Source organism: Mirounga angustirostris, unplaced genomic scaffold (assembly GCF_029215605.1).
Source record: "Mirounga angustirostris isolate CCGP_5_RB_7025 unplaced genomic scaffold, mMirAng1.0.hap1 SCAF_10, whole genome shotgun sequence".
Taxonomy (NCBI): domain Eukaryota; kingdom Metazoa; phylum Chordata; class Mammalia; order Carnivora; family Phocidae; genus Mirounga; species Mirounga angustirostris.
In genome coordinates this window covers 15662111-15674674 of record NW_026991718.1, presented here as the reverse complement: position 1 = coordinate 15674674, position 12564 = coordinate 15662111, and positions in this window count along the sequence as shown.

Below are 12564 nucleotides of genomic sequence, written 5' to 3'. Positions count from 1 at the left end.
CACAGAGTTGAAATCGTATAGTGTATAGCCTTTTCAGGTGGGTTTTTCTCACTTGGTAATATGCAGGGTTCCTCCATGTGTTTTCATGGCTTGATAGCTCATTTCTTTTAGTTGGATAGTATTCCATTGTCTGATGGACCACAGTTTATGCATCCATTCTCCTACTCAGAGACATCTTGGTGCACGCTCTCCCGCCCACCAGTCCCTCTCCAACACACCTGTAAGCCTGGGCCTCGATGTCTACAGGGTGGACAGTTTGAGTTCCATAGGGGTCTCTGTACAAAGAGCCTGAAGATTAGAGAGACATTTCAGAGGTGAGGATAACGTGGCCCATCCGTTCAATAAGCATTCACTGAGTGCCTGCTCGCTGCTATGACTGCCTGGTGTCAGGCTGAGGGCCATAGAGATGAGAGATCATGGGCCTGCCCAGGGAGTCCCCCAGCCCAAGGCAAGGACAGAGCCAGGCTCAGATCATTCCAACCCAATATGGGAGGATCAAAGCCCCGAGCTCCGTTCTGCCGGGCATGGCAGAGCAGGGTACCTGTGCGACCACAACCAACATGGGCTGGCAGGCCCCTGGGAGATGGAACAGACAGCAGAGAGCAGTTATTCTCAAGGTGTGGTCCCCAGGCCACCAGCAGCGGCAGTCCCTGGGAACTTACTAAAAATGCAAATTCCCGGTCCTGCCCCAAACCTGCTGCATCAGAAACTCTATCTTAACAAGCCCTCCAAGGGATTCCGATGCATGTTAAAGTGCGAGAACCGTTGGCATAGAGAGAAAGGAGAGTCCCGGGAGGAGACGGCACCGCAAGGAGACGGCAAAGATGAGTTTCACCTTCTCGGGGCAGGGGGTGGAGTGGGGGGCGGGCAACCGGGGAGCTTTGAGGAGACAGATTTCAGTTTGAGGGAAAAAGGAATTCTCCATCCGACAGCTGTTCAACAATAGACCCAAAAGCCATGGTCATGGTGAATTCCTGTTTCTGGAAGTTTGGAACATGCTATGTATATGAGCCAATATTTGGGGTTCTGGTACCAATTCCAAGGTGGGTGGTTTCCCCTACGACAAACAAGCAATGCTCCACACACTAGTTGGGTGTCCTACAAGTCAACCCAGTTCTGTTCCTATCTACCCGAAAATAGCATCGGATCCACTTGTAGGGCTCAGTCCTACCAGACAACCCCGCCCCACTTTGGACACCAGCTGCAAGCCCAGGCTGTCACCTGTGCTTCTGAATGACCAGCTATAGATGGGAGGTTTTAGTGACCCCCTCTCTGGGTTCAATTAATTTGGTAGAGTGACTCACAGAACTCAGAGAATCATCTTACTTACTAGATCACCTCTTTATTACAAAAGAATATAACTGGGTAAGAGCCAGATGGAAAAGATGCATAGGGCAAGGGGTGGGCAAGGGACACAGAGGCTCCATGGTGTTCAAGAGCACCGCTTTCCCTGAACCTCCATGGTCACCACCTCAGAAGCTCTCTGAACCCCATTCTTTCAGGGATTTTTGGAGGCTTCATTACATAGGCACGATTGATTCAATCATTGGCCATCGGTGACTGACCTCAATCTGAAGCCCCTCCCTCCACCCAGAAGGTTGGGGAGTAGGACTGAAAGTCCCAGTCCTGTAGTCGGGTTGGCTCCCCTGGCAACCAACCCCCAACCCTAGGTGTGGTCCAAAAGTCACCTCATCAACATAGCAAAAGACATCTTTAGGGCTCACATCACTTGGGAAATTCCAAGGAACTTAGGAGCTCTGTGTCAGAAATGGACAAAAACCAAATATATGTATTTCTTATTAGAAATCATAACATCGCAGCCAGGACAGACTACATTATACGATGGTAGCACTTGGCCCCCAAATCTCATCAAGTTTGTTTTGCGCTCATGCGAAGGCTGCCATAGCTGGAGCCTCTCCAGGGCCCTGTCCTCCGTGCACAGTCTGGGTGACCCCGGCGGCTCTGATCTGCGGCTCTGTCAGCTCCGCACAACCTGCCGCATCAATGCTGAGACGGAAGAGAGAGCGAGCGAGCGAGCGAGTGAGGCTGGGGTTTTCACCGCCTGCAGCAGAATCCAACACACACTGCTTTTGCTCGTATTCCACGGGCCAGAAATGCCACTCTGCCCTTCCTAACTGCCAAGGGACTGCGAAGTGGGGCCACCCACGGATCCAGGGAGGAAAGGAGAAGCACCGGGAACATCTACCACAAGGACAAGCTTCCTTTTGAGGAGATAGCAGGAGGCAAAGGCGGGCAGACAAGGCCGCCGTGCTGGAAAGAAGGTCGAGTACTTCAAAAATCTTTTCCGAACTTGAGGTTCTATTTATTTCTAATTCTTCGGTTCTGAGAATGCTTTAAATTGCCAAGGCGTTCTGTTTCCAAGAGTTTCTATGATTCCGGGAAAGCTTACTCATAATTCAGCCGGTAACACCAGCGCCGTGCCACGGGGCCTCGGGCATGCAGGGCCCCGCCGGGCAGAGCGGGGTGCTGTGAGTGACGCCCCGGGCCAGCGAGGGAAGCGCACAGGGTCTGACATACCTGACCAGGCCCCACCGGGCTCAGGGGCTAGGGCTATGAGCACGCACACAAGTCCAGAGCGGGAATCAGCCTTCTCCCAGGTCAGGCTGAGGAAGAGCAAATCACAGCCATCTCTGGAAACAGACAAGAAGAATGGGGTCAATCCCACGTCCCCTGCCCTGTTCCAGCCCGTGACCCAGGGGGTGTGGAGCTGGGCAGCAGCTGCAGCGGGGCCGAGTGCATAAGTGCTGACGTCCTGCCGACCCCTAGAATACTACCCATGGACCCCACCCCTGCCCCTGCACCCCATCCCTCCAGGGCAGCCCCCTCAACTGCACCGAGGACACAGCAAACTCAGGGAGTGAAGCACCCTAGGGCACAGAGCAGGGGGTGGGGGTCCTCCTTGCAGCAATCTGGAAGGAGACTGGGTAGTGGGGAGCAAGTGAAGAAGAAGGGAGAGGTTGAGCCAGTCAGCACAGCCTCCCGAGGAGCAGATCCTCCTCTCCTGCCATCTCCATGAGAAGGAGGGGGTCACCCCTCACCCAGCTCCGCTCAGCCCCTGGCTGCGCTGTGTGCCCCCTTACCAGCCCATTCTAGTTAAGATGTCACCATTATGGGAGCGCCCCCAGAGGAGACCCTAATGGGGTCAGGGCCCCAGCACTGACTCAGAATGCCGCTTCCTTCTCCTGGGGTCAGACGGGACTGATGGCCATTGTTCTGAGGCTCGGTATGTTAAGTCACTGTGTGCTTTGCTGAAAGATAAATTGCATATTTGCCCCAAGGGAGAATGAATCACATCGATAATTCCCTTGCTTAAAGCCCATTTATTTAGGATCCTGCTTGAGGTTGTTTTTTAATAGATAGATTAGGGAGTAATTCAAAAAAGACAAAAAGGCACAGTAATTGGGTTTCCCCTTGGCCTACAAATCTTGTCCTCAGAGAAGCAATAAAAAGGTGTGTTCAAACCGTTGCCTGGAAGTCTTACAATGATGAGAGAGACAAAGAAAGAGACAGAAAGAGAACACAGTCCTGCAGCCCAGTGTCAGGCCCTCAGGCATCCACTCAACCCCTAAACCAAGCCAATGGGAAACTCGGGGTGCAGTGGGCAAGAAGAGGCAGGCTGCCAGTCCCACGGAGACAGAACAGGACCCCGTTGCCCCGTGGTGCCCCGGGCTCCACTCCCGATTGTGCTGCCCCTTTCGGATTTCAGAAGTATTCTGCAGGCTGCCTGAGCCCCCAGGTCACAGGGGACCCACAACTCACACTCAGAATCCTTGCCGCTCCATGGGCCTGGAGCAAACAGACGGGCTCTAAGGTGCTGTTGTGAAGGCGGAATCAATGGTTCTCGGGCCCCACCACAGGCCCAGATAGCTGGGCCAAACCCACCCCCCAGAGGTGGGCTGCAGGCCTGGAGACAGGCCCATCCTAGCAAAACATCGTCCTCAGCAGCCACAAGCCCTACGTCCGGCCCAGGAATCCCAGGGCCAGGGAGCTCCTACCCTGATGCGTGACCCTGGGCAGAACGCTTGGTCTCTGGCAGCTTTGGCCTCCCTAGCTGCACAAAACACAGCATGGGAGGCAGTCCGGAGAGGCCTGCTGGGGCCCCCCACCTGACATCAAAAGTTGCTCCATGCATTCTATTTTTCTTTTTTTTTTTTAAGGAAACTCTACCCCTAACGTGGGGCTCAGACTGACGAACCTGAGATCAAGAGCATGCTCTACCAGCCCAGCCAGCCAGGTGCCCCCTGCACCAAGCATTTTCCAGTGCGGCTAACTCTGTCAACACCCGGGCAGCTTGGAGGAGCAGACTCTCAGATCTGATTAAGCTGGAAGCATTCTGCGGGGCCAGTGGGTCCCTCTGCGTGTGCCCCCTGACAGGAGCCAAACAGAACAGGAAATGGGTATTTGTGAGGAAGGCCGATGGGCTACAAGGCCGAGCAGAGAGACAGGACAGAAGCCCCCGTCTGCAGCTGCAGGCCCATGCCCAATGACTGAGTGTCCTCCATTTCCCAAAAGGTACCCAAAAATGGGGCATCCAAACCGCCACCTCAGAAGCATAAAACGGGCTGCCCAGGTGTCCACAGCCCCATTCTTAGGCCAGATCCTTCTCAAATGTCACCATCTAGGCTTCTAGAATCTTCCTGCATTACCCTCCTGTCCCTCTTAGTCCTCCTCCCCACCGCCCATTCAGCTGCTCAAAGGCAGCTTGAAACAGGCTGCTCACACTCGCAAAGCCACAGAAAAGTGCCTTCGGGAGACAGACAGACAAAGAAGAAGTGGAGATCAGTTCTGCAGAGCAAAGGGGTTTCCAGTGGCCAGGAGGGGATGGCTCTCTGTACTCGCTCAGGTCAGAAATCCCGGCAGTGGCTTCCCCTCCAGGCTGTGGGGCTCCCCCAGGCTCAGTGACGCCCAGGCTCCTTATTGGTGGCCGTGTCCAAACAGCTTCTTTCCATGACCCTTCGTTGGAGACCAACTCAAACCCCGGTGCCGGGCCCGTCAGCCTGGATGGACTCATCAGCCAGAAATTCAGCTGTACACGAGCCATGGGCTGGGGTGACTGGAGAATATGGGGAAGGCTCCCAGACAAAGGCCCTGAGGCAGGTCTGACACATACCCAGGAGACCCAGTTCATTTCTCCCCACAACCCAGCTTCCCTAGGAGTAAGACTGAGAGCACGCATCCCCTCCTAAGGGGAAGGAAGGAACTCGAGATCCGCTGAGCCGCCACGTGGCCAGACACAGGCCAAGCCTTGCCACAGACAGAGAGCTGAGTGCCAGGCCTGCCACGGACCCAGCTGCGCATCATTGTTCATCCTTTAATTACACAGTGGGAGCTAAAGTGCACGTCTGGACCCGAAATCACTGCTTCCTCCAAAGCAGGTTGTCTGAGGAAGTTACCTGTCTCGGCCAGCCCAGGCAGGAGGAGGGGGGCAGGCTGGCAGACCCAGACGAGAGTCTGGGTGCATTCTGATCCCACCAGCAACCCCATCTGCTGCGTAGCCGCCTTCCCGCCGTGCTTCTGCCTCCCCACGGCTGGAACTCATAGCCCAGGCTCCCTTTCCCAGAACTCAGGTCAGAAGGCCGTGCCCTGTCATTTCCAGCTGCCATGCAGACCGGGTGGCTCAAACAGCAGGTACTTGTTCTCACAGTCGTCAGGCTGAAAGTCCGAGATCAGGGTGTCCACTGGGTCGGATTCTGGTGAGACCCTCCTCCTGGCTTCCAGAGGGCTGTTCAGAGCTCCGGCTGCACCAATCCGGGTTGTTTCCAACGTATGACAAGGTCAAGAGCAGCACGATCAAACATTTGGACACATACACATCAGGACACGGGGTACACAGAGGCATGCACCCTTACACACACACACACACACACACACACACCCCTGCACACAGACACACACAAGTGTACACATGGATCACAATTCATTTTGCTAAAAAACTAAACTGAACAGAACTCAAATGTGTAGGTCCATTAGCATTTTGAAAAACATTTCTCCCCCATTTTGGGATTGAGGCCAGATTACGCTGTTCCCAGAGAACCAAGACAGGGTCATGTAGGGTTTTTTTTTTCCTTTTTGATTTATGGTTTTTCTTAAAAAGAAAAGGAAGTTGGATTAATTTATTCTAGTGAAAAATTCTACTTCCCCCCGCCCCCAAAGTAGCTGCCTTGGTTCTGTTCAGTATTTGGAACTCCAAATGTACCAAATCTTCAAAGAGAGATAAAGGGAGCAGCTTCTCGTTTCTAGCCTGGGCCTATAAATCATGTCCCAGAGGACAAGCAATGCTGCTCCCAAAGGATCCTGCAGGACACTTCTTGGGACCCCAAGCCTGACCCTTCCGTGCTAGGTCATGGTCTTGTTAGCGACCTTATAGACTTACAGAGCACTGAGTGCCAGAAGACATTACAATGACAGGTCAAGGCCACAATGAAGGGCCACCACAGGGTCATAGGACTATTGTCCTAAAAAGGACAATTACAAGACCTCTCAGAGGTTAGAGATCATCACTTCAAGTTAGAGCGTCCAGAGAAGACTTTAGAGAGGAGGTCAAATGGTCCTGTGAGATGGGCACTAGGTAGGCTAGTCAAGGTAAGTGTGGAAGGCGTTCCAAGAAAGGGGGTGAGCATGAACAACGGCAAGGAGACCAGACCGATCAGAAAGCTTTCCCGAGTTTGGGGTCCAGTGACCAAACCACAGTCAGGAGCTCACTAAGAAGGCACACACACAAATTGTGTCTTTCCACAGTGTCAGCCTTATTCAATCATAAAGCAAAGTTAAATCACGATGATAAAGCAGGTTTGGGATTCCAAACTTAATGACAAGTCACCAAGGGATTAAATTTGGCTTATTAGAGCACACAGAGCAGGACAGAAGACAAGCCACAACAAACAAGATAAGAGAAGGGTGCAGGAAGTGAAGGACCAAACACGAAGGCAGTCTGTGGGCGTGCAGTTGAGATAAGGCCTCGGTCTGGCGCGCCTCAGCTCTCGGCACTTCCTGCTGCTTATGTTCAAGCAAGGAAGGCTCTCGGTTCTCTTTGGAGATCAATCGGGCAGAGCCTTCGGCAACAGTTGCCTTTTTAAGTGGTCAGACATAGAGGGGTCAGGTCTGAAGAGTCTGACAGTGTGCCGCCCAAGTCCTTCCCTTTTTAAAGGGATTTCATCAGTTTTGGGTCTCTGCTCCTTATCAGTTCTGGAGGGGTCAGCTGACGTGGGTGCCGGGGATATCTCCTAGCTGTGGTACCTTAACTGCTTGCGTCAGTGCTTGACACGGACTCCTGCTTGACATGAGAGACTCCATTTTGCTCTCTACAACCATAAAGGAAAGTTTTCTAGGGCATAATGGAAGAAGAGGGGTTGAACTTTATCCAGGAGGCAAGAGGACCGGGCGGGGGCTGTGTTACAGGTTTTTGAGTAGGAAAGAGAGACAATCAACCAATATTTTAGTGCCATACCTTTAAGACGTTGGCAGGATGGGCGCCTGGGTGGCTCAGTTGGTTGAGCGACTGCCTTCGGCTCAGGTCATGATCCTGGAGTCCCTGGATCGAGTCCTGCATCGGGCTCCCTGCTCGGTGAGGAGCCTGCTTCTCCCTCTAACCCTCCCCCCTCTCATGTACTTTCTCGCTCTCTCAAATAAATAAATAAATCTTTAAAAAAAAAAAAAAAGGCGTTGGCAGGAGGCCACAAATTATAGGCAAATTATGCTCAAGAAGTTTTTCCATAAAGGTCCTGGGCAGCCCCAGCCCCTGGAGGTTCAGCTGAGTGAGGTCTGCCTGGAGCTGGTGAGAAAGATGAGCAGATCCCTAAATCATCCTCCTCTTTGGAATCACCCTGGATGACGAAGTTTCTTATTTGCCTATTCATAATTTTCACTGAATTAAGTATGGAAATATATTGTTTACTATTTTTTTTATTTAACATTTTAAACCAGGACCCTTGAAACTATCATCATTATATTTTTTATTATGACTGGTTGGATGTCAACCTCGTCTAATAGATAGTAAACTCAAGACGCAAACAGGATTTTCTTTATCTCTGTCTCCGTAACCCTATCTTTCACAGAGGCTGGTGGGGGCACCTGGGTGGCTCAGACAGTTGAGCATCTGCCTTTGGCTCAGGTCATGATCTCCGGGTCCTGGGATCGAGCCCTGCATCGGGCTCCATGTTCAGCACAGAATCTGCTTGATATTCTTCTCTCCCTCGCCCTCTGCTCCTGCCCCCTGTTCACGTTCTCGCTCATAAATAAATCTTAAAAAAAAAAAAAAAAGAGGGCGCCTGGGTGGCTCAGTTGGTTAAGCGACTGCCTTCGGCTCAGGTCATGATCCTGGAGTCCCGGGATCAAGTCCCACATCGGGCTCCCTGCTTGGCAGGGAGTCTGCTTCCCCCTCTGACCCTCTCATGCTCTATCTCATTCTCTGTCTCGAATAAATAAATAAAATCTTAAAAAAAAAAAAAAAAGAGAGAGAGAGAAATAAATAGATGATGAATTTGTAGAATCAGGTAGTAGTTTGTTACCACACTGTTTGCCCTAGTCAAGGCATTGTAAATGACTTATTGTGTTTTAGAGGTTAAATTATGAAAGTGGGTATCTTTAATTTACTTTAAAAAAAAAAGACTGTTCAGGCCCTGTAATCTGGATTTTTTTTAAAGAAAGGATTAACTCTGGGCTTTCTTGCTAAACATTTATTCAGCAGAGCTTTGTGGCAAAGAACTTTGAACTAGGTAAGGGCCTAGGGCCCACTGAAGAGGGCCATCTCCTCCAGCTTCAGCCCATGCTGACTGATGCCAAGGACACAAGAATGCCTGTCCTTCCTGCTGGGGACACCACCCTCCTCCAGATTACACCTGCTGACAGAAGCCAGTGTGTAAATCTGCAAGCCCCAGCTAATCTTGCAAAACATCCTTGTTGCACTCCCCAGAAAGCAGATTGTGACAGAGAACAAGGTGCAGGAAATTTCCTAAGGAGCGCCGTTGGGATGACCATCTATGGGAGAAGGAAGGAAGCAGGACTGGGCAGAAGGAGAAGGTGGGCAGCGCTGCAATCACAAACCCCCAGAGGGAGCTCTGAAGTTGGGATGGCCCTTCCAAGGTGTCCCCAGGTGGGACAAGTGTCACACTTTTATACCTGCCCCCAGTGGCTGGATGTGGACCATCCCCTAGAAAGGGTATAATCTTGAGCAAAGCAGATGTCTTCAGTAGAAGACAGTTCCCAGAGAGGTCAGCAGCCGCAGCAGCCCCAGCAACTGGGGGCATAAGTCCTCCTGTCCTGAGTGGGAGTCTTGGCACAGGAGAGCATCCACCATAGTCTTGAATGGTCTGTGCAGGTACTTGGGTGTGTGTAGCCAGGTACTCAGAGACCAGAGAGGGGGAAGAAGTAGAGTGGTTTGGAGAGAGATCTGGATCCACATCTTGGTTCTGCCACTTACAATCTGTCAGCTTAGACTAGTATCAAACTTTCTGAGTCTCAGTTTCTTCATCTGTAAAATGGGGATAATGATACCCACATTAGAGGGGTTTTAAGAAGACCACGGAAGTACGAACAATGTGCTGGCACAGCACACATACAAATGGTGCTCGTAATGGACGGCCACAGTCACTGTCATTGTTTTAGCAGCTGTGACAACAGGGACGATACCCCGGTATCGGTGCCAGATGCTCTCAGGTGGAAGCTATGCCAAAGTCTGTGTGGGTCATGAGCCATCGGGTTCATGGACCGCTGGGCTCCAGAAGTCTGTGAGAATGGCTGGTCCTTAAATCTCAAGCCAGTGCCCTGCTGTGTCCAAGGACAACGCTATAGAGAATCACCAGAACAAAGAACAATAGTAGGAAAGGGGTTTCGGCGGTCCTTGCCAACAGAACACCTGGAAGGCTCCATGTGCCAGGCACCAAGAGGCTGGGCCATGGGGGCGGGTGGAGCAGTCACTCTGCAGGCTATGGGCATCCTCGTGCTGCTGGCCTGGCCAATGGGTGTGGCCACATGACAGATTAGGGTGTCTGAGTTCACTCTTTCCTCTTTCAAACAGTCAGCAAGTAGAAAGACATCTAGCTGGGATGATTTGGGAGCACATGGGAAGGTTAGAATGTAATACCACAGTCAAGGCCACCGTGAGTGGACGCCAGGGCTCTGAGCCTCCGTGGGACTGGGAGCCTCCCCTGGGAGCTCAGAGCACTGTCCTGTGCTGAGATTACTCATTTTCACTGCCCTCCCCGACAGGAGGTCCCCTGTGGCAAAACACAGGCTCTGGATTTGGAAAAGCCTGATTCCTCAATTTGAATCCTGGCTTCATCCTTCATCAACTGTGGACCCTGGCCAAGTGTCAACATCCTATGGGAAGACCAAGATCACACCTATAGTTAAATAAGCTGGGCTCATCACTCACTGCAGTAATGAGGAACACACACTCGGGGTGTCTCAGCGAGAGGGATTTAGAAAGGACCAATTGCGGGATCTGAATTTGGTTGGATAGTTTGGGGGAGGTCTAAAGAAGAGGGAGTTTGCTTTGGATTGGATGTTGTTAGAAAGTGGGGACAAGTCTACAAGTGGGTGTCTCAGTAAATCTGTCTATGAGGAGGGCTATGATGAAAATCCAGCCACAAAGAAGTTGCAGGCGCTCGTTTGAGGGGGTGTCATGTTTTGTGGGTGGCATAGTGACTTTGTCCCTGTGCTGAGACAAAATGAAGTGGCCTTGCTTGGTTCCATCTTATCCTGGCTCAGGGTGCCCTTGTGTGTGCTGCTGACCTGTGAGAGTATTTATGAACAGGAAACACAGGCTAGCTATGAATAGAAGGCCAGCTTCCAAATGTCAGAGGTTGCTCTGTTCTCTTCCCATGTATAGATTCCTCCAACTGTAAAATGGGGGCATGAAGATCTACCCAGAGGGTGCTTTTGAAGAATAAAGAAGATAAATACAGAGCAGAGAGCAGGAGCTCACTGCAGGTCAGTCTCCATGCTACCGTACGAGACTATCCCATGTCAGGGCTCAAACACCCCTTTTACAGGTTAGAAACTGGGACAGAAAAGGACAGCACATTCTGGTGAAAATCAGAGGTGAAACAGCCATCCATCAAGGCTGCAACTCAGATCCCCACTTGGAGTCACTGCTCTGTCCATCAGGGCTGGCACTTTCGGAATATCCTTCAACAGCAACTAACTGCTGGCGATCAAAACAGACTGGCAGGTTCAGGCCAAGCTCTACACGGGGCCAGAGCACCACCCAAGACCTGGGGAGGAGGGGGAGTGTCCGCCGCCAGGACCTGGAGGTCACTCCAGGACCAGCAGGTGCAGGGGTCACTATGGGGACCATCATCCCTGCATTTCACTCAGCAGCTTTCACACTGAGCTCAAGGAGAGAGGCCTCAGACACCGAATCCAGGGCGCCCCCCACCCAGGGGGCATGGAGTGCAGCCTGACTCTGAGCCAGGGACGGAGTCAGAACCAACCGCTTCTGTTTCCCACACATAATCTTGTCTGATAATAGTAGAGTTAATCACAAGTGAGATTTCCAGAATAAAGCCCACCCAGGCTGAGTTCCCCAAATTATACCCTCTCCCTGGTAATTGCAGGGTTGTTCGGGGCCTGCGTCTGGCTTATAACAGCATTTCCATGAGGACCAGATTGAGTGCCACCTCTCATTTGGTGGAACAAAAAGAAAATGACACACTCTGATGGCCCGACTTCCCCGTTTAGGGCAGTAGAAAAGCATCAGGTGTGGAATCTCAGGTCAGTTCCTTCTCACCTGTGTGGGTCGGGATACATTCAGCTTCAACATGCTTCGCAGGAAAATGGGAATAACAAAACTGCACCATCCTTCCTATCGCCCAAGACTATTGCAAATATCGAATGCCCTATTCACGTGAGAGCACATACAGAACTCTACAAAGAATTATAAAGTAAAATATAAGACTTGTTCTGGCGGGCCTGGGTGGCTCGGCAGTTGGGTGCCAGACTCTTGGTTTCGGCTCAGCTCATGATCTCAGGGTCATAGGATGGAGCCCCACGTTGGGCTCCACACTCAGCCAGGAGTCTGCTTGAGAATTCTCTCTCTCCCTCTGCCCTTCCCCCCTAAAATAAATAAATAAATCTTAAAACTTGTTCCTATATAATGATTTTTGTTTACCAGCAAATAAAACAGATTTGAGGCAGAAATGTAAAAGTCAGACTATAACTAGTGTTCTGTGGTGATATAGTTAATGCTCCTCGACATTATTCACTCCCGAGTGGGGGCGGCCTGCAGATGCCCAGTGCTCCGGCGGGGCCCATCCCCCTGGAGTCAATGACTCCAGCCTCAGCAAATAGACCCTGTGATGGAGGCCTTGGGCTGTGAGTGGCTGGGATCTAGACAGGGCAGTTGCTTTCAAGAAGGGTCCCCAGATTGGGGGAGGATCCTCACTCTGTCTTAGGCAGAGGTGGAGTTCAGGGGGGCTTTTTCTCTTCACACAGACCCAGAGCTACACAGAGCTGTGCTCAGATCTATGGCTTTCCCTGAGCGCAACTCCCCAGTTCAACGTCTACAGAGAGAATCTCCCTCCCTGCTTGAGGAAAACCCCCAGC